This window comes from Ambystoma mexicanum, chromosome 2p, assembly GCF_040938575.1.
Source record: "Ambystoma mexicanum isolate Mex_15411 chromosome 2p, UKY_AmexF1_1, whole genome shotgun sequence".
Taxonomy (NCBI): Eukaryota; Metazoa; Chordata; class Amphibia; order Caudata; family Ambystomatidae; genus Ambystoma; species Ambystoma mexicanum.
Window position 1 is genome coordinate 671,874,298 of NC_090923.1, and position 27,645 is coordinate 671,901,942.

A 27,645-nucleotide genomic window follows, 5' to 3' on the forward strand; every position below is an offset into this window, starting at 1 on the left:
AATCATGGTGCAGAAAGCAATTACAATAATGATGCAAGCAGACCTTTGATATCCCAAAAGGTGTATCTATGCCCCGTGTCGGGTGCGAGTACTGTTCCTTCTCTGCGTTTTGTTACTTTTAATTATACTTTGCCATTATAAATGCAGGGCTGGTGACAGAAAGCACGCAAGCAAAGGAAGCAGCGTGGGGTGACCCTGACGCAGGGCAACTTGAAAGCTCTGTATACTTTCCGGTGGGTTCTATAACCACAGGAAAGAAAATCAAGTGCATTGTTCATTCTCTGATGGAGCTAACCACCAGGTTTTCATGCATTATGTGAATAAAATGTATGCATTCATAAAATAAGTAATCATGTTTTAATCGTCAAATACGTTAGTAACCATGCATATGTTTGGTAATATTTTGTTTATCATTTCTTCCACATATTCTACTGCTGTGGTGGGGGGTCCTCCCCCACACCCCCCACCGCTTAAAATGGACAGTGAAAGGAACTTGACATCACAACCCAGGTCGAATGTATTGCTGCTGGCAGAGCAGTCAAAAGAACAGTAAATTGCAGTTTGATGAAAAATAAAATTAATTTTTAAAGACAGAATTCACTGTGAATGAAAGCATGGCGGTGTGCTGTGATGCAACTTAGTCATGACAGACCTGGACAAACACAAACCTACAGACAAGAAGCTCCTGAGGAACCATGTTCAATGCTATCCTTGAAACTCTCTCATTGCACAGCCCCAGCACCAGTGCCTTAAGTGGCACTGCACAATGAGCCGGGGCTCATCAAGGGGGCGTGGCCTAACGGTGGGGGGCTCCTGGCTCATTAAGCCACGTCCCTTGACGGCTCCAGCTCAATGGGCTACACCAGCGCCAGGCAGCCTTTTGTAGAGATCAGGGTGCTGATCTCTGCATTTATTTTATATAGGCTTGCATGGCAGGGGGCAGCCCTCGCCTTTTCAGCCTTAATAGTGGCGCTGCCCCTTGCCAGCTGGGGAGGGGCTCCATCACCATTAAGACTTAATGGTTGAGGCCACTGGAAGCTGAGGCCTTTTTACTGGAGACTGAAACTCCAGCGAATACTCGGGAGCTTCAGGTTTTAGAAAACAAGGCCTCTGCTTCCAGTGGCCTCACGTTTCTCTCCATAATGGTGGCGCCGGCCGGTAGGCATCTCTTGCTTGAAGGGATGCCTCGCAGGTGCGGCGCCACCATTATGGATGAAAGGCATTTTTTCTGAATTCTGAAGCTCTCGCACACGAAAAAAACTGGTGCCTGCGGTCCCACAGAACTATGTTCATTCTGGGAATAACAATGTTAAATCACGAACACTCATGTCATACCAAGACACCACCCTAGTTAAAATATGTTTGGTATTTAAAATGGTCCTTTGTATGATTCAATAACTGTGGTATTTCATTAAGCAAGTTAATTTCCGTGTTTTACTTCCTGTGATTTCTTCAGGGTCAAAGGTCAGGCGACAGAACTTCCTGTGATATCATGAGTGCAATGTGAAACTTTCGGTATGCCTGGCATTTTGGTGAAGGGAGGTCCCAGAAGGGCGCAGAAATGGGGCGTCAGCAGGTGAAGAACACGTAGCTAAATATGCGCTTCACACTTCCATTGTGAAATTGAAATTCTCATGTTGCTGTAAAAGGAATTTCCTGTTATGGTCCCCTGCGTCGAGGACATCCCATGAATTTGTAGGAAGGGGAATTGGACATACCGGAAAAACCACACTGTGCATTTTGAGCCTCTTGAATGCAAATAGGGGACAAACAGGTCAAGGCTGCCCATTCACGGTCGCTAGCTTTATCCTAGGGTCTAGAGTAAACATATCCCTCTTGTCTTCAGGATATCATTTAGGGAATTCGAAAATGGAACCTGGGCATTACATTAGCGGTGAAACTGCTCTCTGGGTTTTAAACAGTGTAGCACTACTCCTCTCCCTGTGCTATTATGCATGACTGTACATACTCAAAGGGCATAGGGATATCGCAAAGGGTTCCTTACCCCATCGCCAATGATTCCACGTAGAAATACAGTTGGAAATGGTAAACAAATTCTCGCAGAGAGAGTAAAAGGAATAAAGGGCTTAAATCGGTGTATCCTGCGTTATAGGGCCGTAAGAACCTTTAAGCGCAGTGGGCCGTGCATACACATATGGGTGGGCCAACTAAAGGTGACCAATTCTCGGTTTAGATGATGTTTCTCTACAATGTGCTTTGGTGGTGAGTGCACACAGAAAACCCTGCCTCCAAAAACTACTTTCCGAGTGGGTCGTTCCTTAAATGGTTTCTTTGATTTACAGCATGGTGCATTTTCATTATTTAATATCTATTAAGACTTGTACATAGTTGAGGGGTTTTATAGAGAATAGTGTACTTGTAATTAGCTGATGGATACAGCACAATTTACTGGAGTCAATATGGGTTCTAACCAAAGGTGTAAGTCCACCCTCAGCTCTGACCTTTAAGACCCCTGGACATTGGTCCACGTAGTCGGACAGAGATACCCACAGGCTTGTAGCATTAGTTGTGGAGAACATGGTAAGTTCAGGAATCAATCATAAGCCAGGATCTCAACAACTGCTTACAAGCAGTTGGACAACTCTAAATGATCCAGGACACAGAGGTAATGTCATTAGCCAGATGTGGGAGTGACTGATTAGGGCCTGTCTGAAAGAATGCTGCCTTCTTAGGTGTCTCTCCCTTGAGGCGTGTTCGCTGTGCCTCACAAACAAAACTGAACCTTACTGATGAGGTCCAATAAGTTTCGAATGTGTCTGTAGAAGTTAATGTAGTTTACAGCAGAAATCTGTGGACTATCGGTTCAACCTGGAAGATGAGGTTAGGTCAAGTCCTACTTGCACATCATTGATGCCCTTTTGCATTGGTTATGGCATGCAAAGCTGCCCAGATATATTCCCCCAAGAGGCCTTCTCTCAGGCATTTCATTCCATCACTGTTCATGCATCACCTTTAGTGTCAGGAGATGTGCCCAGGGCAGGTCCCCTCCTTACTGTGACTAGGGATTGCATCTGCACTTTGCTGATGAGGCCCAAACCATGTCTTGCCTGTGTTCCAGAGTAAAGGGGATGCAACCTAGTAGTTCGGGCTAGACCACAACCTTTTGGAGTGGGTCAAGACAGATTTTGACATCACAGAGTCCCTTATATAACAGCATAGACAGGTAATGATAATTAAATGGAATGCCTCACTGAGGATTTCCCAATTGTTAAGAAGCATTAGCTCAAGAATACCTGTGCACCCATGTTAAGCTTTGGCTCATTAATGTCATTTTAGCGAAACCAAGTATGAAGTAAAACTAATGCCATGGATCTGTAGCGCTTTAGTCGTGTTCCTTTTATTATTATTAGTATTATTATTATTATTATTATTATTATTAGGGTATTTATTGAGCACGGATCTAGCTTCGAGAAGCAACTGTGCACTTTACAGAGGTATATACCAATACATGTACATAACGGAGCGCTTTACAGAGGTGTACAACATAACAGATTCATAACGGAGCGCTTTTCAGTGGTAAAAACAGAACAGATATACAGATATAGAGAAGGGGTAGGATACAGTGCGGCATAGGGGAGAGGTACAGCTGTACGGTGTGGCGGGGAGTAGAGGGGTAGGCGGCGCCTGGCGAGTCACGAGGCAATGTGATGGCATAGGTGTTCAGGAGGAGAGACTCCTTGAAGAGGTGGGTCTTGAGTTATTTTCTGAATTGTAGGTGCATGGGGGCGAGTCTGATGCCAACGGGGAGGAGGTTCCATAGTCTTGGGGTGTAGGCAAAGAAGGCTTGTTTTCTGGTCCTTTCCTTTTTGCAGAGGAGGACTTCAAGTCTGCACGTGTCCTGGCTTCTGGTGGTGAGCTGTCCGCAGAGATTCTGTGCTTCTCCTCGAGGTAGCTGTGTGGCTTGATGGCGACTGCCGTATAGATGATGCAAAAAGACTTGAAGGTTATTTGTGCGTTCAGTGGGAGCCAGTGAAGGTCAATGAGAACCGGGGTGATGTGTTCCTCTCCCTTTCATCCTCATGTCAGCATTGTTGCTGAGATCCATTCCTCTCAGAACAACTCAGAGGAAAGGATCTCACCAACAGCGCTTCCAAGATGTAACACACCACCCCATGAGCCCAACGTCAACTCATGCAAGCACAATTACTGAGGTCATATACACTATTAAATAATATTCTATTTTACTAGCAAGACCCACAAATGGCAGAGGTGATAAGACTGCCATTATTCTGAGTAATGTTGAGATGGTGAGCCACTGAGGGCCTGTGTAAAAATAGAAATGTTTTTTTCCAAGACGTAACAACACATTTCTTAACTGCACCATATTTTGACAGGGAAAGAATGTGGTGGAGGGACATGAAAGCCTCACATGAGCCTGATTTACGGCTTGACAACGGCCCTAGCAACCATGAGGACTGCAGGGCAGCCACATGCAGGGGATTCTCCTCCCAGCAGCATTGGTTTAGCACATCAATGAAAGGAGTTAAAATTCGAAATTAGAAAAGTGGCAGTCTTTAAAGAAATGCTCGCAATGCCACTGCAGCACGTTTCCCCCACGACGGGAGATTTTAGCAGCTTTTGCTGCTGGAAAGCACGACATTTCCCTGCCAATATTTCCACCCATCTCAGAATGATGGTGCTGGAAACTGGAGGGGAGAATGGCGGCTTTCCTCCCTATATTTTGTACGTGCTCAGAGCCAGGCCCTGAGTCTTCATTATAGATGAAAATGAAGCCATATGTGTAAAGCCTTGGGAAAGTGAAATGCATCCTTCCCAGTCCTTGTTCAATAGTAGCAGCACACAGTCCTTACAAAGAAATATCACTCTCCCTGCTCAGAGAAGTTCAGTTCAGTTATTACTTTGATGTCAGGAACAAGCAAACCACAGACATGTTCTCAGAGGAAGAAGGGACAAACATAAAATAAATGCACTACAAAAGAAAAGAAAACTAAAATTCAATAGGATAAATATATGCAACACTGAATACAAGTGTTGATAGTCCCTGCTCGATAATAACCATACTTCTAAAATTCAGAAAAATAACATTTGATTAGGTGCAAGAGCATATCAAATGCTAACTGCCTTACATTGAAAGATACTTTACTTTGCATAGATCCTGCAGATAAAATAAAATACCATTGCAGACCCTGCACAATCATATATGCTATTACTATAAGTACAGACCCTCAAGGCCTCACCATAAAAGGACACTTTCAAAAAGGTCTTCTTACTAAAATAGTCTTCCAAAAATAGCACTCCTTAGCGTAATTTCCATAAGACCATTATCACAATCCACCCCACTGCAGTCACTAGTTGATTAAAACTGTCCAGGAATGTTACCACATTTCAACAAACCGTATTTGTTTGGCCACTTGGTAGCTAACTAAGCCTGTCCACAGCTGGACCACGATGTTGAGTCCCCTCGCCACATGTGCGGCGGCTTGTGCTGGCCGGCCCGTGTTCTATGACTGTGACCATTGGACGGCGTGCGCAGCTGACTCACAGTGACTACACCGTGGACTCCTGCCAAGTCTATCGGAGCTTCACCGACTCCATTGCTGATCCTGATCATGAAAGAGGCATTATATCTTGTGGAGAACACGGAAGGGAGCAGCTGACTATACCATGTTGTATGAAGCAATGCCACGGAACCTGCGCATCTTTATGTCTGAAAACTATATTAAGATGTTGGACCACGGAGCCGATTAGGTTTAGGCGGTAGTCCGTTTTTAAATATATCTGTATATCTGGGTTTTTTTCCTGAAAATTATTTGAAGACATGAAAAATGTGGCTAAAGGAGCAAATGTTGTAGGCCAGATGGAAACATAGACTATGAAGGCCATCAGCACCCTTCCAGCAGGATCCCCACAGCACACTAGGGTCGAGGGTACAGTCATCCCAGAGCAGGTGAGCATCAGCACAAAGGGGATAACTGTGTCACAGCGTATACCAGATACTGAAGGCCTTCCCTCAGTTTTACACGGCAACGCATCACATGAAGACAGGCAGAATGAGTAGTGCACTTAGTGACTGAATCAAATCAAACACCTACGAGAACCTGAATTGTGCATTTGGTGGATCACGCATGTGAATGTGAAGGACCAATTGGTGGAAGCATGTCATAACAATTACGCGTGCAGCCTGTTAGCAGAACACTGCAGAATCCTAATGCTAGTCTGGGAATGGGGCCACAGCCCTCCAATCAGCAAACAGATGGAATGGTAGATCTGATCTGAACTCTGCCAATGTCTGTAGGGAAACAATCCTGTTGGTGTGCGATAGTCTGCAGTTGGGGTCTTAAGGGACCTACAACCATGCCATATTGGAAACAGTTGCTTTAAGGATGTGTGTGTGTGTGTGTGCGCGCACGCGCCGCGCATTTGTGTGTGTGTGTGTGTGTAATTCTCATGCATAATCAGATAGTTATGGACTGCATGCTCCCTCTGCCCTGCAGGAGGAGATGCAGACTAACAGCCACACAAAGCTAGATTGTTGTGTGGGAGCAGAAGGACAGGCCATGATCTCTCCGGATCTCCAGGAATGAGTGCCCGTAAATGCTAGAGAACAGCGGAGACAGAGGACGCCTTTGCACGCCACAGAGTGGAAGGAGTGACTATGACTTAGAGCATCCTGTTTGGGAAGGAGCGACGTAGAGCGCCAGTAGTGCTGAGGAACCCTGCAATGCAACCAAGTTACGCGTCTGTGCAGGCGCGTTATAAATGCCAGATCATATCATATCAGAATGGCTGCATGAACAGCTGTATTTGAGGCCATTAACCAATCTAGGAGTAGGATAATGGGCAAGTAGCCTTCATTGGCAATGGCTAGGGTGTCATCCCAGGCAGCGATTCATTCCGTTTCTGTTTTGCGTCTCGGCTGAAATCCCAATTGGCTGGTGCCCTGTATCTGGTGAGGCACGATGCTTTTTGTAGAAGGGAGAAAGCTACTGCTCTGAGCAATGTTAGAAGCCGTCGTAGGTTCAGAATGGGTGAGTAGTAGGTTCAGAATGGGCGAGTAGTTGGCTACTGTTGTTTAGATGACTTCATGCGATCGTGAGTAGTGAGCAGAGATGTGTTAACTGCTTTATTCGCATATCCAGAGGAGAGCAAGGAGTCCGCGACAGGTACACGTGTCACAGCAATAGATCATTACGTCTTTATACAGCATCATTGGGATGGCAGCGCCTAACACCCAAGAGCAGGCGCTTGCAGAATTGCCCTGGTGTGGTTCTGAGATGGGTTTGAAGCTAATGCAATAGGATGCTGTCAGTCCCTTTTTTTGGGGTGGGTGAAGCGGGCAGCTGCCCGAGGCACAATCGCACCAAGGAGGGCCAAAATTGCCTCAGGGCAGTGGGACATACTGGCGGTAAGTGCTGCCTCTTCCACTTGTCACCCGGCGTTGTGTGGCAATTGTGATGTGTGTTCCTGCACGCCAGCCAGCCCACCATTTCCACAGTTTTTGCAGTTTTGGAGCAGAAAAGGATGGAAAGAATGTACCATACCTTCTTCCGGCCTTATCGCAAGGCGCCTTTGTTGTGTCCGGCCCTGGCCCATTCTCACAATAATGCACGGACAAGATGGCACGTCTTAACTCCTTTATTTCTCTCACATCACTGACTGCTTCCTGCTCTCGCTTCCCTCTCCCCACCCCTTCCCCTCCCTCCCTGTTCCTGGTTTAACTTTCCCTTAAAGGGGCAGGTGCCCTTTAATTCTTGACATTCCACCCTTACTTATCATGGAAGTTCGTGGCCTATATTTCTTCAATGAGGCGGGCAGGCTTCCTTGATAGTCGCTGGGGTTGCTGTCCAGCGCCTGTGGTGGAGGGTCCTCAGGCGGGTCAGGGGGTGTCTCTTGGCGTTCGGGTTCCTACTCTTCCAGGGTTACGCCTTCCTCCGGGTTCTCCTGGAACATCTTCCGGAAGAACAATGCGTTCCTTGTTATTTCACCTTGGTCTCCCATGGCGGTGATCATCTGCCCTTTTACTTCCATCACCACAAGGGGCTCCGGTCGGTATCGGGAATCAGTCTTTCTGTTCTGGGTTTGTCTAACCAGCACGATTTTGCCTATGGGGATTTGGGGCTCTCTGCTTCTGGTCTGCGCACTCTTTGGCTTTCTTTCTTTTCTCAGCTTCTCGCCTTCGTATTTCGGCGTCTTCTGCTGGGGTGTAGTCTTCCAGCTGCAGCAGTCTGGTCCGCAGTTTGTATCGGAACATCAATTCTGCTGGGGTCCGTCCAGTTGCGTCATTGGGTGTGTGTTGATAGCTTCTCAGCATCTGGGAGATGGCTTGGGCATGGATGATTGGTCCACTGCCGCTTTTTGGGGCATCCGCTTGAGGTTGGCCATAAAGCATTCCACCATGCCATTTGCTTGCGGCCACAGTGGCGAGATCCTCTGGTGGTGGAACCTCAGGTGCGCTGCAAACTTCCCGAATTCTTGCCCTTGGAAAGGTGGGCCATTGTCTGTTTTCACGATGTTGGGGACACAGCTATGACTTGATGGAATGCCATTGATTGCACGTGTTTCACTAAGGGGAATCATGTGTACTCATCAATTGCTACTAGGAGGTAGCCTCATTCTTCCAGGGGGCTGCAAAAGTCCAATGCTACTCATTGCCACGGACCCTCGGGAAGGGGGACTGTCTGGAGTGGGCATGGGGGCGAGTTTGCCGCATTTATTTGGCATGGGTTACGGTGCTTCAGCGTGTCCTCGACTAAGACGTCCATGTGTGGGAACCAGACCTGATTACGTAGTACCTTCTTGGTGTTGGCTATGCCACGGTGTCCCTCGTGCGCAATCATGACGAGGGGTTTCCTGAGGCTTTTGGGGGCAACTAATCTGTTCCCTCTCAGTAACATTCCTTGGCTTGTTGTGGCCCTTGTATCTTTGCCATTCTTGATAGGTCTCTCCTATCTACTTCCCCTCCTGTTCAAAGTGTTCCGTGGCTACCTTTCACCACCTGCTAGTGTTTGTTAATTGAACGACTGCCCTTATTGTGGGGTCAGCGCAGCTGTGTTCCACAAATTGTTTTGTTGTGGGGGAAGGGCGTTCATGGACAGGTAGGCCATATATTCCTCAGCTTTGCCTTTCATCTCAGTGTCTGGGTTTTTGACTGGGTGTCTTGATAAGTAATCAGCCAGATTTGCATCGCCTCCTGGTTTGTGGACGATGGTGTAATCAGATTCCTGGAAGCAGATGCCCCACCGTTCAATGCTTGGCGGCATCTTGATCTTGGGGTTTCCAAATAGGGCTAGTAGGGTTTGGTGGTCGGTAACCAGCACGAAGGTCCTGCCGATGATGAAATGATGGAACTTTTCGCATGCCCAGACTGCTGCCAGGCTCTCACATTCCGCCTGCGAGTAGGCCTGCTCTATGGAGTTCAATGACTGGCTGGCATATGCTACCACATGGGTTTCCGTGTTCTTTTGGGGATTGCTCTCGGCCAATATGGCTCCTAGGCCCACTGGGCTGGCATCCACCATTATTTCCGTGTCCCACTGTGGGCTGAAGTATGCCAGCTGACGGTTGCTTGCTAGCTCTTGTTGGATCTTGGAGAATGCTTGTTGGCACTGTTCCTCCCATGTGAATGGCTGGTCTTTCTTAAATACGTTTCTCGGGCTCGTTAGGTTGACAATGGTGCTGATCTTGTCAGGGTCTGCTCTGATACCTTGGTCCGAGAAGATGTGCCCAAAGAAGCACAGGCTGTGTTTGTTGACCTCACACTTGAGGCTGTTAAGTGTGAGACCGGCTTCCTGAAGGATGTGGCATACTTGCTTCAACGCTTCGTCATGCTGGTTCTGTGTTACTCCGAAGACCCGGATATCGTTTCTGTAGTTAAAGGCATTAGCCACCAGGCTGATGAGTCTTCGAATGGTTTCCTGAAAGATTTTGGCTGTTGATGAAATTCCGAAATTAAACCTTTTGCAGCAAAAGAGGCCTTCATGCATCGTGAACGTTGTTATCGGTCTGGACCCAGGGTCGATCACTAACTGGTGGTAGCCTTAGTTCAGGTCTAGCTTCGAGAACTTGGTGGCCTGGTTGAGTCTCACCATCATGTCCACGATGTTTGGCCCTTGGTCTCTCTCTCGTTGGATGGCCGTGTTGGGGATTCTCATGTCCACGCAGAGGCGTAGGCATCCATCTGCTTTGGGAACTACTACTAGTGGGGATACCCAGGGGGTGGGTCCTTCGGCTCTCTCAATGATGTCATTGTCGAGTAGCAACTGCAGCTCGTGCGTTACCTTTGCTTGTAGGTGGAACCCAATTCTTCTAGGGTGTTGCGGTACAGGCCGCTCAGAGGGGTTGATATGTAGTTTGATCACGGTGTCTTTCAACATTCCGACGCCCTTGAACAAGTTGGGGAATGTGGCTCTCAATTCCTCCAGGTCAAGCACCTTCTGGGATATGGCCCGTATGGATTGGGCTGTTGGCGGGAATCCTTGGATCGTCTCCGACTGGTCGTAGCTTATGTCTATCAGGTGCCACGCGACAGCTGTCTTGTAGCTTAGGAGGCATCTCCCTGATACCGGGCTGTGGGTGACATGTATGGTCACTGGTGCTCTTCTGCCCCTGTGTACTAGGTCGTGCAGGAACTGACCCTTGGATGTTAGCAGTAGGGTCGCACCCCATTGAAAGATGTGAGCATGGGATGGTTCTAGCGGGTAGGCGTCGACGAGCACCTCATATGTTTTCTGGTTCATTACATTGACCGTTGCACCTGTGTCAATGAGGAACGGTGTGTCTATCCATCCTAGGTGGACTGTTACCCGGGGCGATGTGCTGTCGTCTGATGAATCAGCTATGAGTCAGACATATTCTCTGCTGTAGCGGTCATATTCCGGGTATTGTTCCATCCCAGGCGGTTGCTCCTCAACCAAAGGGTTCTCGTATGGGTCTTGAGCATTGAAATCCCTTCTCAGATCTTCCTCGGGAGCAGTCTGTACCTGGTATACTTGTTCCAGGTCATTGTATCCCTCGTTTGCTGGTTCCATTTGAGGTTCTCTACGGCTCTGATGAATCCGGGGTGTGTGGTATTTCTGGGGCCGTAGTTTCTAGTGTTGTCCCTCTCAGGGTATGGTCATGCATTGAATGACCTTGGCGGGTCACAGCGTCTGTTTGGCTGCACCTGGGCCGGGGGCCGGGGGGCGGTAGGCTGGGAGTAAGGGTGCTATCTCCCGACACATGCTCTGGAAATGGTTTTCCTGGCCGCATCTCATCCACATCTGGCCGATTGCCGGGCATTGTCCTTTGTGTGGGAATTTGAACCCACAGCAGTAACATTGTCTCTCTGGTTGATTTCAACGTGTCTGGTTACACAAGTCTTGTCTGGACGCATTGTTTAGCGGGTGGGTCTGCCATGGCGAGTTGTTGGTGATGGCTACTGGGTCCAGTTTTTTGGGGTTTTAGATGTTGGCAGCTTGGACATCAACGCGCTCGTATACCCTTGCCAGTTCTGCTATTTCCTGCAGGGGAAGGGGTTTTTTCAGCAGGTGTTTCCTAAACTGTGATGACAGGCAACCTTCTATTACCCTCAGCCGGATGGCTTCATCATTGTTGAAGTTGGCAAAGTCACAGTATGTTATTTTCCTTTGAAGGCATAAAATGAACTGGCCTATTGTTTTATGGGTGCCTGGGTGCACTGCTTGAAGGTGTACCGTTCATAGTTTATGTATGGTACCACTACTAGACGTCCGTTGATTGCGGTGATTGACACTCTTGATGTCCTTGCCCACTAAATTGGTGAAAATGTCTAGCTTGTTTGGTGCGTCTTGATTTCCAACAGCTCTCATGAATTCCTCAAATTTGTCCATCCATTCTTGCCATGTCTGACCTTGGTTTTTTTGAGGCTCCAGTGCGAAGGGATTCGGTCGGCGTAGGAATGATATTGGGTAGGTGGGTGTTATTCCTGCAGCAGGTGGTGCTGCGTTGTCCACTGCAGCGCTTCCTGACTGCGACATTGTGAGGTTTGATCTGGTGAGCTGGTGCTGCCTTTGTAGTTGGTGGAGTGCATTTGTTGAGCATGCTCTGGTGTGGTGGCTCGTGGCCTGTGGCGCACTCTCGGCTTGTGCGTGGTCCTCGTGTTCTAGGGGTGTGTTCTGTTGGCCTCATGGGCAACCTTCACCTTCAGGTGGTTTTATTTGTGCTATGGTTATTCACTCCTCACTTTCAAGGGGCTTTATTAATGCTGGGATCATGCACTTGTCGCTTTCAAGTGGCTTTATTAATGCTGTGATTATTCACTCCTCGCTTTCAAGTGGTCTTATTAATGCTGTGATTATTCACTCCTCGCTTTCAAGTGGCTTTATTAATGCTTTATCGCTGTAGCCTCTCATTCCTCGCTTTCAAGTGGCGTGCGACACTTCACACTTCTGCCCACGTGCTCACCCCTCCATTCACTGCTGTACCTCTGCTTGGCAGCCTGATGGTGATCCTCGCGTACTCCGGGTGTCCTCCACTCTGGGCTGGTCCTCTTCCGCTGATGGGCGTCTTCCTCCTCGTGGGCTGGTCCTCCACGCCGGTAGCTTCACGTGCCTCTTCTGGCTCCCCATGGCTTGGTTCTCCTCACCGGCGGCTCTGCTTGGTCCGTCTTTGGCTTGCCGCACGCACTGCTAAGCCTCTTCTTCCTCGTGGGCTGGTCCGTCTTCCACGCCGGCAGCTCCACGGGTCCCACCTGGGTCTCTTCAACTTGGTTCTCCTCACCCGCTGCTCCACTGGTGCACTCCTCCGTCCGACGCCGGTCGGTCTGCTTTGCTGGGCTTACTTCGTTCGTCTGGTGGTCGCTGGTGCGCTGTCCCTCCGCTCTGGCAACTCCGCAGGACCTCCTTCCCTCGGCACTCAGGCAGCTTCGCAGGGCTTCCTTCCCTCGGTTGTGCCGGGCTCCTCCTCTGTTGCTTCCCACCTCCTGCACACCTCGCAGCCCGTGTCCCTTCCTCACCGGACAGTGTCGTGGGTCCTCCTCTTCGTCGCCAGTTGTTGTGTACAGCCCTGGCCCATTCTCACAATAATGCACGGACAAGATGGCACGTCTTAACTCCTTTATTTCTCTCACATCACTGACTGCTTCCCACTCTCGCTTCCCTCTCCCCAGCCCCTCACTCCCCGTTCCTGGTTTCACTTTCCCTTAAAGAGGCAGGTGCCCTTTACTTCATAGCAGCCTTCTGTGTAGCACTTTAAAGCAGCAAACCGCCACCCAACGCACCAAACAGCAGCTCGCTCGGCCCATGGCACTTCTAGTGAACTGTCTGTTTTCTGCATACTTTTTTCCAGTGTGCTGCCTTCAATTGTGCTTTTGCACAATTCTGCAACCCCGTTTGTATGCTGCAGTAGCCCAACCTACCCGTAGTGTACAAGCAGCCCGACCCACTATAGAGCAGACAGCAGTCTGTGGCCAGCAGCCCCTCTTGCCCTGCTCACGCTTTTTTAACCGCGCTACAAATACCCGTCTTGACAATCTCAAATGTTGTTATTTGTTATTTCGCTATCTTCTTTGTAAAACCTTAAACGAGCAGAGAGTGGGGTTGCATCATTGCTGAGTAGATGACCCTTGAGTAGACCCCGCCAGTAGTCGTCGCTTAGGGTGTGGGGGGTTTCTGTGCCCCTCCCTCTGAAATCCTGGGCCCCACCCTTGTCCCCCCTACCTAAGGCGAGCAGTGACCGTGTTCTCTGTTTGTGAGGTTATTTGTGACACTCACTAAGGCAAATGTCTGCAGTTCACATGGCAAATACTCTCCTTTTGTCTCAAAGCTAGCAGTGATCTTGGTTTGCATTCTGGCATTGGTATGAACATGAGCACGAGCCACTTCTCAGGTGTTCCTGCCCGGATTCTGCACAGCGACCTCCATAGTGTGCAGAGCAGCTTGCAGCCCCTACCATCAGAATGTAATGCACGAAACTGGTCATGATGGGCCATGAGTCACTGAATGGTGTAGTGCCTGCATTCTGATGGGTTCAGTGGAGTGTGGGTAGTCGGTATGACGTCACACACATTACCTTTCATAGGCGGCTCCGCCACTTTTGTCTGTGGCCCCCCTACTTTTGTCTTTGGCCCCCTTTGTGCCCCTCCCAAATTTGAGTCCTTGCGGCGTCACAGCCCCCTACAGCTGCTGCCCTTAAACTTTCCACAGTAGATAGCAAAATAGCAACGTTTCATTCCCGTGTGTCGCGAAGATCTTTTCCAGCGTGAGGATCGTGGACTCTGCGTTCGTGGATGTTACGTGTTCTACTTCCGGATATCTACTAAACTCGTCGATCACTACGGGGAGGTATCCTTCACCAGCAATTGTACAGTGGTCCATGCTAACTGCATCCCACCACGTGTTGCTTCTCGGAGCGCTACTGATGGGCTTTGGGTTCACCGGTCTCCTGGAGGCTTGGCACGCAGCGCAGGACTCCACTAGCTGCACTACTCTTTGTTGTATGTTGGGCATCCACATTTTGGATTTGAGGTATGCAGTTGTCTTGACGATGCCCTGTTGTCCGCTGTGTGCTAGCTGGAGGGCTCTCTTCTCCAAAGACTCAGTAATATTATGCGGTGGCCTTTGAGGAGTACTCCTTCGGGGGCGACGGAGAGTTTGTGTCGTATGCCAAACAATGCTCGGAGTTTGGTTTGAGCTGCAGTGGTGCGTTGGGTAATGGACGTGAGGTAGGACTTCCAGTTGTCTGACTGGATGGCAGCAGTGGTGAGCTGCAGGATGGTGTCTGCCTCTGTTTCGCAGGCTATCTCTTGTATAGTGAGAGCCCGTGGTCGGGCGCAGGCAACCACATGGCATACGTGTTCATCGGTTTCTTTTGAATGGTGTTGTTCTTCCACGGATGCAGGTCTCGGGTGACGGGACAAGTAGTCTGCTGGGTTGTCTGCCCCCGGACGATAGTCAACCTCTATGTTGTAGGGCTGCAGCTGCAGCATCCATTTCTCTATGTGTGCGGGCGGATGGGGAGCAGAACCTCTGAATATCGGGATCAATGGCTTGTGATCTGTCAAAACCTTTGCTTTCTTGCCAAGCAGATATACCTTGAAGTGGCGGCACCCCCCAAAGGATGGCGAGGGCTTCCTTTTCTATGTGGGCATAGTTTTGTTCTGGTTTGGTGAGCGCACGGCTGGCGAATGCAATGGGGAGCACGTTCCCTTCATTGTCTGTTTGGGTTAATACTGCTCCTAGGCCCACTGGGCTGGCATCTACTAGGAGTTCAGTGTGCCTTTCTACGTTGAAAAACGCCATGGTTGTGTACGTTGACAGGGTGTCCTTAATCTGCTGGAAGGCTTGTTGGTGGATCGATGACCATTCCCACTTCTGGTCTTTCTTGGTCAGTGGGCTTGTGATATTGGCGAGGTCGGGAATAAACCGCGCGCAATATGTTGCCATCCCCATGAAACTTCTCACCTCTGTGGCGGATTGGGGTGCTTTTGTGCTCTTAATGTCGTTTACTTTGGAAGGGTCTGGGGACACGCCTTCGGCACTGAATATGTATCCGAAGAAACAGAGTTCTTCTTTTGCAAACTCACATTTCTCTGCATTCAGCGTTAAGCCTGCTGCTTCCAGTCTGGCCAGGACTGCTGCCAGGCGTTTGTGGTGCTCTCTCTCGTTTGCTGCGTACACAAGAATGTCGTCGCTGATGTTCGTAGTGCCATCTAGGCCGGTGATAACTTTGCGGATTTCATGTTGGGATACCTCAGCCGCTGACGATATTCCGAAGTTGAGTCGTTTATATCTCATTAGCCCAAGGTGAGAGGAGAACGTGGTGATGTATCTTGAGCTTCTAGCTAATCTGAGCTGGTGGTAGCCAGATCTTAGGTCAAGTTTGCTGAAGACTGTCGCTCCGGTGAGGTCCACAATGAGCTTGTCAATAGTTGGGGTTATGTGGCGTTCTCTACCAATCGCTGCATTGGGAAGTCTCATGTCTATACAGATTCTTACAGCGTTGGGCTGTTTGGGTTTCTGGGCTACTACCATCGGCGATACCCACGGGGTTGGTCCTGATGTCTTTTCGATTATCCCTGCTTCCTCGAGCTTGGTCAGTTCTTTCTCCACGGCTTCTCTCAGGTGGAAAGGTATCCGTCGGTGTCGTACAGCTTTTGGCTCTATGGTGGGGTCTATGTGGCGTTTGATGGTTCGGCCCTTCAGGCACCCTATGCCCTGGAATAGTTTGTTGTGTTGTAGTAGTAGTTCGTCGAGCTCGTTGTGTTGGAAGTTGAATGCAAAGTGGATTAGCTCTAGTTTTTCTGCTGTCTTGTAGCTAAGCAGGGTTTCACAGCCAGCATCTACCATGTAGATGCGCGCCCGGCAGTTGGCGTTCTTGTGGGTGAAGTCTGACTTGAATGATCCTTGCACGGGTAGGGATTTCTTGGATCCATAGGCGTATAGTCAGACTTTCTTCTTTTGAAGTATGGGTTTCGGGCGAAGTTTGCTGAACGCAGTCGTAGGCATTACGTTCACTGTTGCGCCAGTGTCAATGACTACTTTCAGTGGCTCTCCGTTGGAGATGACAGTACACGATGGCCTCTTCCTTTGTCGTGATCTGTGTGGTTTGACGGCCGATATAAGGTGTACCTGGTGTGTCCATTTGCTCCCTTTTTTCCGTCTCTCTTTCCTCTCGGGAGACACACTGTCATCGCTGTCACCGCTATCGCTTGTGTCCGGGGATCTTTGGAAGTCGTCGACGGCTGTGGCTTTTCCTCTACGATCTTGATGGTGCGGAGGTTCTCTCGGTGCAAACTTTTTCCGGCGTTCTGGTGTCGGTCTTGACACCGTTTCTCTGTCACTCCAGTTTGGTGGGTTGAGGCAGACTGCCGCATAATGATTGAGACGGTTGCATTTCCTGCACGTGGATCCCCATGCAGGGCAGGAGTCACCTTTGTGCCATGGGCCGCCACACCATTTGCAGGCTTTGTTTCGTTCTTGCTGCCCGTGTGTTTTCTGGCCGTATTTCATGCGCGGGTTCTGGTGTTTTGATATGGCTGCAACATCTTCTGTCGGCTTAGGGTTGTCTACCTGGTCCTCTGTCTGCTCTCGAAGGCACGCCATTTCTAGGATGCGGGACAGGCGTATGTTCTTTTCTGAGAGTATTGCTCTTCTCAGCTTTTCTGAGGATATGCCGTTGATTATTTGGAGGCGGATTGCAAATTCTTCGTCCGGGAACTCGCAGCCTACTGCCATTTCGCGAAGGCGAGCATGAAATTTATCTACAGTCTCTTTCTCGCGTTGCCTAGCCATGCAGAAATGGAAGCGTTCGTAGTCTGGGCTAAGGTCAGGTTTAAACATGTTTGTGAGTACTGTCTTGGCTGCGTCGTAGTTGTTGTTGTCTCCGCGGTTTGGGGCAGCGTTGAAAAGGCGCAGGGTAGCAGCTCCGACGTTGAGTAGAAGAAAAGTGTGTTTTTTCTTTGCTATTGTGATGTCTCTGGCATCAAGGTGCATTTCGAACTGTTGCAGCCAAATTTCCCACCTGATGGCTGCTCCCGTGGCGAATGGGTCGAATGGCGGCATTAACGTGGTCATCGTTGGGTCAGGGTGGTCTGTGGTGAGGCTCATTCTAGAGGAAAAACTCGTGCTGGTTATCGGGGGGCTGGTTTCTGAGCTGGACATGTTATGATGAGGTTGACTGCTCAGGGTAATTTTGGGGTACCCCTGCCGGCGTTTTCTGTTCTCTGCGTTTTACAGGTAAGCAGGGCGTGACACATTGTGGGGTCCGGTGTTAAACAGGTCTGGTTTCCTCTTGAGGGATCACAGGCCGGATTGTTTCGTCCTTTTTTTTTTTCAGGGTCACAGTTGCAGTATGCAGTGGGCTGCAGGGCTCCATGCAGCAGACACGTGTGGGCTGGGGGTGTGTGGGTGGAGCGCGTATGATACGTGGCTTTGAAAGTTGCCTTTGTGACCCCTGGGGAGCCGGAGACGTGCAGATAGATCGCGTATGACACGCGTCTTCGAGCGTGACTCATACGCGTATGATGCGCGTCAGAATCGGAACGTCTATATCTGAAAATGCTTGAGTTAATGCGGAAATACCTTCTGTTGGGTGGTATGCTGCCAACATGCGTGTGAAGGTCAGCATCTGGTGTCTCACTCGATCGGAGCGCCGGAGTGGCAGCGGCTGATACGTGTCCTCTGGAACGTTGTGTGGTCCGCGTGTGACTACGCGGCACCGCGGAGTCAAAACTGCCGTTTGTTGAGGCAGGAATGCGGGCGCACATGGATTCTTTGCTCTTTGTCGCCAGTGTGATGTCGGTGAGCCGAGGTGTCGGCTGTCCCGACCTCTAGCAGTAGGCCTCGGCAGGTCGCGCGAGCCAAAGAAAGACAGGACCACCAAATTCGCTGCATAAACCCGGACTGGCTGGCTGACGCCAGTTCCGGTGATTCCTTTATTTCCTTTCTGAGTCACGTGACCCGGAACTAACGGGCATGTGACACCACAGTGTGGTATTCGTTCATATGTGCAGGGCTCAAGTCGAGGGAACATGCTGCACATGGACGGCGTCCGCCCCTTTTTTAGAGGGCTGATGCCACCCACCTTGACTGTTTGACGAATTACAAAAGAAAGTTGGTTTAGTGCCAAACCCGCGATTTGACTCACGTTTAGCGTCAGGGCCCAAACACTTATCGGCAGGGCCCGATGAATGTCCACACAGGAGAGGGGAAGTTTCTCATTAGGATTGTGCTCTGCAGATGATATAGAAATACATCGTTTTAGGCGCGCACCTTTCATCCCTTGCTGCAGCATAACACATGCTCCTGGGAAACGTTCGTTTTTAGGTGCTCATGATTCATATTTTAAGAGGCAAATGACTGTTTGTACTGTTCACTTTATTCGGCTGGGAAAGACCAATTGAACGAAAGTTGCGTATTTCACTTTAACATCTATCCACTTTCCTCTGATGTCACTTTCCATTATATATTGACTTGCCCCACTTTTAATTTAGGACTTGTGCCCGGGTATTTCTCGTTTTGCTATCTGCTCTGCAGAGTATTTTTGGGGAGGCTGGGTTGCGAGGTAGCTGCGTGGAGGACCTTGGAGCCCATATGGGTAGCCTACTCATGGGCATGCTGTCTATGTTTTCTTGTCCAAATCACCAAATGTGTGTTGCTGCTGTTGTCATGTGCTCTTTTGCTTTTCCGTTTAGTACCAGATTTAGCACAGGTCCAGCTCTGTCGCTGTAATATTTAGTTAGGGGTACTTTTAAGCCAGGCTTAGGTTGGAATGGAGGGTGCACAGTACCCATGGGCAACCACTGTCTCGGTTACAATGGTTTTTTAAGCCCTAATGAACCAGAGGGGAACGACTAACACCACCAAAAAAGAGAAGTTGGTAACAGGCAGCGTTTCCAGAAGGCAGCATGGCCTAGGCCGAGCTATTCACCTGCTAGGGTCTCTGTCCCCACCCCACACCACCCAGTCACTGTTCCAGTCATGACCCTTGATAACATATCCACTCCGATTAGTTCATTCCCCTGTAGTCAAAACTCCCATAATAGTGAAACGCAAGGTCCACCACAGCCAATGGTATGCAGGCATATTAAAAACAAATCAGGAATATTTGTTTGAGGGGGGGGTAAAGGGTTGCAGAACCGGCTGCACCAGTCTGGTGTCTTTCCTGATTTAAAAATGTCCTCAAAGGTCATCTGTGCCATAGCCTTGTGCCCCCGCTGGTTCCTCCCACAGAAATGTACATAGCAAAATAAATGTCTTTGTATCACACACCTTCTTGAACAAATTGATTACGCAGAATCAATAAATGCTTTCAATGTAGGAAAGTCAAGGCGAGTGCCCTTAATATGGACTAAAAACTGGAAACCAACCGTAGTTTGTTTGCATGCTTTATTTATTTATTTTATTTTATGTATTGGACATTTGGATGGCGCTTTGCATTGTCTGAGGAATTGCTGTAAAGTCCTTGAATCACAATGTAATGAAAATCTGCTTCATTTATACAGACCTGATTTTTTTACAATGGGGCAGAGTTACGGTAAATGGGGGTGTAGATTGGGAAAGATGTGTGGGAGTTACGGGGGCACGTTATAAACAGAGGCCTTTGCTAGGGGGGAGGAAGGCGCTATAACCCCTGATCTTTTGGTTGTAGCCCCGGATAGAAGCTCAGGGGCTACATCCAAAAGACTAGCTAGCCTGTTCCCGCCAGTCCCGATATTAGGGCACCAAATGGATTACAAACGACCCCGGCTGGCATCAAGCCATCTAGCCTAATGGAGGGGGTGCCTCTGCTTAAAGAGAAGAAGCAGCATTCTTTTCAATATCACAGACTTTCTCAAGAAGGTTTTCAGGGTCTTGTAGAAGTGTTCATTCGGTGAAGTCGAAATGTTTTCAGATTGGTATAATCAATTTTGTACAGTCATTCCATGGCTAGTACCTTAAAGCGTGTCACGTCACTGAACTCCACTTCCCATGGCAATCACTACTAATATAGCACATCCTCCTTTCCTTAAAACAATAGCACATTCCTGTGCAAACCTTCTTGCACGTGGAAAACCAGGTTCTAAAAGAAAAAAAAAAACGCTCCCTCAATTATACCCAGGATGTGCTCAAAGCCCAGCCCTCCCTCGCTGTCAGTCTGTGCCTCGTCTCAGACTGCACCACCTTCAAGAAAGAAATGAGAACATGTCCTATAGAACTTAGCATAAGTGAGTTATTTTTTTAAATTATTATTATTATTATCTTTATTGTTTTGGTTTATATAAACCTTTACAATTATACAGAAGAGAAAAATAAAAAAATACAAGTATTGAAAGAAATTCCATAATTCACATATTACCATCGATAAAATATAAAACCAGAACAAGATAAACACTCCTAAAGAGGACAAACGTTTGTACATAATTCTTAAAAGGTAAACCATTAACTTTGCATTATTGTACACAGGCCGTAAACCTATAAGTGAGTTATTAAAGACGTTTATATTAAACCCATAACTGAATGCAAAGATTCGACTTGGCTGCGCTATAACCAGAGAGACGCGGAATAGACCCTTCTCGCGTGGCAGGATGGGGCCAAGCATAAGGTCTGCAAGAGGGGAGGAACTGTTACCACAATTACGTATATGTTCTTCATCTTTTTCTTCAAGTGTCTAATTTAAGTGCCAATGACGAGTATGCACGTCCCTTTTGCATAGACTTGCATAATAGCCTGGCAGTTAAAGGGTTTCTTCTAACAAAATGTTAATAAAATTTGATTTTGAAAAAGAATTAAAAAAAATCAACAGTGCATTTCCAGGCAGAAACATTTAAATCCAAACATGTTATTAATAAAATCAAGCACTTCTAAAAGGGAAAGGGAGACTCTGCTTTTTTGGGGTCAGACATGAAGGAAATACATCTCTGGAGAGAGAGAGGATTACAGGAAAGGCGGGCGCGGGACGGGAGGCTGCTTGCTAGCTGCTTTCCGTCCCACCGCCGCTTTCCAATAGGAACCCAACGAGGTAAGCAATCTATCTTATTAGGATTTTAGCTTGATTCATAAGTTTACAGGGACCCACTTCATGTGAATATTCTGATCCTTTTGTCAGGCACGAGTCAGCCACATTTAGGGGATATAGCACCCCTGACTCTCTCCGTAATGTGAAGGTGATATAGCACTCTCTGGCTTGCCCCTTCCAGCTGCTGTCCCCATATACCTAATCTGGGCCATGGGCGTCTTTTGTTTCTCTGAGTTGACATCTACTTGTCCCTGGCTCTTCCACCAGGTGATTCTCCTGGTATTTACACTCCTGTTCTTACTCTTTCTCCTCCTCCTCGCCTCCTCCTGCTTCTCCACCACCTTCTGCTCCGGCTGTCATGCATGCTCATCCACTCCTGCTTCCCTTGCTTCTCCTCCCATTGCTCTCAGTTGCCCTTCCCCTCCAACCTCTCATTCTCTATCCTCCTCCACCAGGCTCCCTCTTTGACACCAGCTCTCGGGTAAGCCATCCTCTCCCCCACAAAGATCGTAAACTTCTGGTACCTTTTACACTGTGAAAAATAAGTTTAATGAGGCAAAATGTGCTCTGATTGACTGGCTCATTCCTTCCTGGCCCCATTGCCCACCTCCGGTTTCGGTGGCTGTGGCGCCTCAAACCTACAAACCACACAGAGCCCTTTTTTGGATCAACTCTTTTCATTATTTTACTTTCCCTTCTTTCCCCTTGTTCCTCCTCCCCGCCGCTTCCTCCATGCTCCTGCGTGCTCCCCGCCTCCCCTGCTTATCATGAAACATCTCACATCTCTTTGATAAGTCTTGGGAGTTTCCGGATAACCCGCCAGGGTCACCCAGGGGATTCTCGTGACTCTCCCGCAATGGACCCTTCCGTTGTCACCAGGTCCTACACCAGTGTTTCCATGGGGCCATCACTGTGTACACTATCCTTTTCCTTAGGCTGGTCTTCATCACCTTTCAGTGGCTCCCTGGTTTCCCTGACAAGAGTGTGGAGTTTGCAGAAGAATGATGCCTTGCAGGTTATGTCATGACCATCCCTAGTGGTCATGACCATGGATCCCTTGACCTCCATTACTTGAAATGGGACAGCTCAGACCGGGTGTCAGTTTTCTTCTGCTGTTTCTGACAAACAAGCGCTTCTTCTCCGATGGGCAGTTGTACCTCCCTCACTCCTCTTTGATGGTCGGCCCATATTTTCGATTTCCTTTTCCTCTCAGCAATCTTTTCCATGATCTCTGCATCCTGTTTCTCTGTGTAGTCTTCAAATTGTAGAAGGCGGGTTCAGGGATTATATTGAATCATGACTTCCGTTGGGGTCTTCCCGGTGGCCTCGTGTGGGCTACTTCTGCAGCTTCTCAGCATCTAGCATAAAGCCTGGGGCAATGGGACCTGGTCAATGAGCGCCTTCTTCCGGGTCTGCTTGATGGTGCACATGAAGCGATCCACCAACCCATTGGCCTGGGGCCATAACGGCGTGACCTTCTGGCGCTGGAACCCTAGATGTACCATAAACGTGCTGAAGTTAGGGCACTGGAATGGGGGTCCATTGTCTGTTTTCACTATGTTTGGCATGCCCCACTCACTGAATAGTTCGTCCAGAACTCCCACCATACTGTGGAATGCTGTCGATGATCCTTGCTTCACGTCCATAAAGTGTCTATGGCCACAAGTAGATGTCCTCCCTCTTCCCGGGGCTCATAGAAGTCTAATGCAACCCACTCCCATGGGCCTTCGCGAAGCGGTACAATCTTGAGAGGGCAAGGGCTTTGGTTGCTGCTGCTCGCTGACAGCTTGACAGTGCATTAGTTTGTCATCTACCACCACATCCATGTATAGGAACCGTACCTGGTTGCGTAGTATCTTTCTGGTATTGGCAAGTCCCCGGAGTCCCTTGTGCGCTGGGTTGACAATAGTCTTTCTCAGAGCTTTGGGTACCACAAGGTGACTCCCCCTCAGTAAAACCTCTTGATCGGTGGTGGCCAGTTCACCCTTTATCTTGGCCATCCTCTCTATTTCTTTCATGTCCACCTCTTTGCCCTCTTGCAGCTCATGTCTAAAGTTCTTCCATTTGTTTGCGTTGGTCAGCTGAACCGAAGCCTTGACAGTGATATAGCTTTGGCTCTTATTGGTGAATGTCACCAAAGTGGGCGTCAGGGGCAGAACATTCTCTGAGAGATACTGGATTTAGCATTCTGCCTCTTTTTCCAATGTGTTCTTCGCATGCCCTTCCAGGAGTCTGGATAGGTAGTCTCCTGGGTTTGACTTCCCCCGGGTTTGTGAATAATCTGGAAGTCATACTCCTGTAGTCTGATGCTCCACTGTTCAATCTGTGGGGGCATCCGTGTATTCAGGTTCCCAAACAGGTACAGCAGAGCCTGGTGGTCTGTTATCGAGGTGAATCGGCATCTGATCACAAAGTGGTGGAACTTCTCACAGGCCCACACAGATGCTTGACTCTCCCGCTCGGCCTGTGAGAATGCTTTGTTCTGGCCTAAGATGGCCCCCAGGCCGACATGGCTGGCTGCCTGGCGTCCACTGTTATTTCAATATACCATTTTGGGGTCAAAGTAAGCCAATTGGGGGCCGGTGGCAAGTTCATGCTTGAGGGTCTGAAAGTCATCTCTGCAGTCGACACTCCATTGAAACAGCACGTCTTTCTTAAGCATCTTCCCGAGAGGGTCTGTGAGAGTGGCATAGGAATGACTTGAGCTCTGTGACGTCTGCTGGTGGAGCTAAATTCACAATTGCGCTGATCTTGTCCGGGTCAGCTGTCAGGCCTTGGCCAGAGAAATTGTACCCAAAGAATTTCAGACTGGGCTTGTTAATGTCACATTTGGCCGCATTAAGGGTGAGGCCTGCTGTCTGCAGGAACACACAGACTTCTATAAGCGCTTTGTCATTGTGCCTGGGATGTGCCGCACACCAAGATATCATTGTTGTAATTAAAAGCCGCCGTTATCGGTGAGATCAGCTGGCGGATCGTTTTCTGGAAAATATCGGCATAGGACGATATTCCACAGTTGAGACACTTGTAATGAAACATCCCATCGTGAGTGGCAAACGTTGTGATGGACCCCGAGTCTGGTGAATGAAAAGCTGGCGATAGCCCTTGTTGAGGTCGAGCTTTAAGAACCTCACTGCTTGGTTTAGCCAGATAATCATGTCCTCTATGCTCGGACCTGGGTGCCTCTCCCTTTGTATGGCAGTGTTCAGGATGCGCATGTAAACTCACAGCCGCAGTCATCCATTGTCCTCTGGTACCATCAACAGCTGTGACACCCATGGTGTCGGGCATTTCACCCATTTAATTATGTCATTGTCTAGGAGTAGTTGCAGCTCCTTGGATGCCTGCACTTGCAGGTGGAACCCCACTCTGCAGGAATGTTGTGGCACCAGGGTCACCGTCTGGTCCACATGGAGTGTAATGACTGAGTCCTTTAGCATGCCGATGCCCTTGAAGAGCGTTGGCAATTGATCCATGATGCGTTGGAGTATCATTTGCTGGTCCACCATCATGTCCACCTGACTCTCACCCGCCGGGAGTCCTCGTTCAACCTCTGATTGGTCATATTGAATGTCAATAAGGGCTAGAGCTCGGGCAGTGTGGTAACTCAGCAACCATCTGCCCTCCATGGGGCTTCTGATTACTTGGATGACTGCCGACACAATCCAACCCTTATGGTGTAGGTCACAATGAAACTGTCTGGCCGACTGGAAAGTTGGCTCCGCACTGGAATATTTTTGCATGGGAAGGGGTCAGTGGATAGAGTTCTCTGATCAGCTAGCGGACATTTTCATTCATCATGTTGACGGTGGCCCCTGTATCAAGAATGAAGTGGTGTTTCAAGCAGGATAGCTCAGGTGCAACGCATTTGTCTTGGAGGCAAGACAACATATAGCACACAGGTTTGAATCCTGGTCTTGTGCTTAGAAACTGGTCTCCAGTACGTTATAAAACAACAATTATAATTATAATAATTATGATTTGGATAGTCACTCTGGGGCCGGTGCCATCCTGGGCCTCCACACTGATCAGTCGCACATATTCTCTGCTGTATAGGTCGTTTCGGGTGTAGTCGTCGTCCTCTTTGTTAATGGGCGGGTTCTCATATGGGTCCATCATATGCGGGTTTAATACTTCTCTGGATGGTATATATGATTCTGCTGGTCCTGACAGATAATCCTGCTCCTCAGAGTATTGTGGCAGCATCTGTAGACTAAGATCTTCCATTGCTCTGATGACCTTCACTTGGGGTATAAAGGGTGCATTGGGTCATCCTTGTAGGGGTCTCTGAAAGTTCTGCCCTGGGTACATCCTGTTGCTGGGTCCGCAGGGCGATTCCTGACACCCCGCCATTGGCGACTTGTATCCATGAGGGGCAGGTACTTTTCTTTGCACATCACCTGGAAGTGGTTTTCTCAGCCACACCGCATGCACATTTTCCCTATTGCTGGGCACTGTATTCTGTGGAGAAATTCAAAACCACATCAGTAGCATTGTCTGTCCCCTTGGTGTTTTTGGTATGGCCACCTTGCACTGCCATGGGTGGACCACCCAGGGTCCTGAGCCCAGGCATCGACATGGCCTGCATCACAGACACTCTGTATGGTTTCCTGGGATTCGCTATGACCGCAACTTGGACATCCACCCTCTCATACATCCAGGCCAGGTCTATTATTTTCGTTAATGACAGTTGCTTTCAGAACACTGACGATGTGCAACATTTTGTGATCCTGAGCCGGATGGCCTCGTTGTCTGAGAAGTTTGCAAAGTCGCAGTAGGTGATTTTTTTAAAGTCAGAGGGCAAATTCCCCTCTCATCTCATGGGGCAGTTGGGCACACTGGTTGAAGGAGTACCTCTCGTAATCTCGATTGGGTTGCACAATCATTCTCCTGTTCAGCGCTGCAACTGTCAATTTTTATAAAGTTATTCATTCAATTCCTCTATCCACTCTTCCCATCTTTGTCCATGATCGTGTTGAGGCTGCAGGGAGAGCGGTCCGGGTCTCCTTAGGAAAGCGACCCTTGTAGACATGATGGCCATGACGCCCGCGTGCCCCCATGCCGGTGGGGGCGCTTGGGCGTTGTCAACCATCTCTACCGGTGGGCGGGCCACCCTCTCCACTCAGTGACGCTTGTCAGTTGTGGCTCCTTGCTTCCTGTGTGGCTGTTCTGCCATGCTCTCTTATTGGCTGTTCCCCACATCTTCCACTCTTCCACCCTTTCCTGTTTTCAGTGGCCTCCTCTTCAGGCTCCTTGGTGGGTGGTGCTCACCCACACTGCCTATGTATGCTGTCCTGCCTTTTGAGGTATAGACTTCCTCTTCCAGTCGCCCGTGTCCTTGCAGCCCTGATATTAGTCCCCTCAGATTTTCTGCTGTACAGTAGCCCCTCTTATGTTATCTGTGCATTGCTGTCTCACTCACAATGATCTTGCTGACTCTCAGCCCACTCTTTTCATCTGCCTTGCTTTTGATTACCCACATGGCCGCTCTGTCTGCTCTGGGGCTGTTCTAGCTCCTTTTTACTTGTCCTTGTATTGACAACAGTTACAGTGCTATCAGCACTGCACATGTACCCCTCCTCAGCTCATGTTGTACCTTGTTGCTGTCGTGTATCTCTCCTCCAGACGGAGGCAGTCCACCGTGGCTTCCCCGCCGCTCTGCGCTGTTCTCCTCACTGCCACAGCCCCAAGTTCTTACTCTCCGGGACTTGCGGTGGATTTGGCAATGCTCGCCGTCGTCTCCTGTGAGCTCCTGCACATCAGACCCGCTGCTGGGAAGTCCTTGTGATGGTGGCTGGTGAATGAGAGGACAGACAAACGCAGGCCATCCTTCATCGCCAGTTGTTTCGTGACTGTGGCGCCTCACAACTACAAACCACATGGAGCCCTTTTGTGGTTCAATGTTTTTCTTTATTTTATTTTCACTTTCTATCCACTTGTTCCTCTTCCCTACTCCTTCCTCCCTGCCCCTGGTCCACTCCCTCTTAAGGGTCCCGTGCCCCATTCTTTACTCCATGACACCACCTACGCTTGTGAACATATTTTCCAAATTCCTTAATATGAGGTATGGGGAATTTTCTACTGACAGCCATTGAGCCATTGGTCTGTCTGCAAGACCATGGGGAACTGTCTCTATTAAGCCAGCACACTGCCTGAAAAGTATATGGAGAATTTGCTCCCCACTTGCTGATACTATGCCTTTAACAGAATGCT